Below are 568 nucleotides of genomic sequence, written 5' to 3' on the forward strand. Positions count from 1 at the left end.
CCATCCTGCCTGGCATCGCCTGGCACAGCTGCCCCCTCCCCTGATTTCTGCTTCACCCTTCTCTGTGCCCATCCCCAAGGGATGGGGGCAGCGAGAGCTGGTGCTGCCAGAGCCCCCCTCTCCCCCCCAAAATATTGTCCTCCCGAGCAATGCTGACCACCAGCTCAGGAGTGGGGCCAGTGTGGCACCAGTGCCTGCTGCCATGCCAGCCCCAGTGTCACCCCCGCCCGCGTGCCTGTCCCCAGGGAGGAGGCTCAGAGAGGGTCCAGGTGCAGGGTGCCGCTCGGGGTGCTGCTGGGGGTCCAAGGGCAGGACCTGGGGTTTCCAGCTGTGACCCCACAGGCACCCCAGCACCCCGGGGTGCTGGAAGAGTCCTGGGGAGGGGAGAGGGGCTGCTCAGGGACCCTGCCCTGCTCTGACAGGGACACCAGCCCTTCAGGAAGTGGCAGCACCCATGGGCCATCCCTGGGCAGGCGGGGGACCCCAGGGTGCTGGGGGCAGGGGACTGGCAGCACCAGGTGCCCACCATCATCCCCCAATGCTGTACTGGGATGAAGTGGGAGCAGAG

The sequence above is a fragment of the Egretta garzetta genome, unplaced genomic scaffold (assembly GCF_000687185.1).
Source record: "Egretta garzetta isolate BGI_Z169 unplaced genomic scaffold, ASM68718v1 scaffold551, whole genome shotgun sequence".
NCBI lineage: Eukaryota > Metazoa > Chordata > Aves > Pelecaniformes > Ardeidae > Egretta > Egretta garzetta.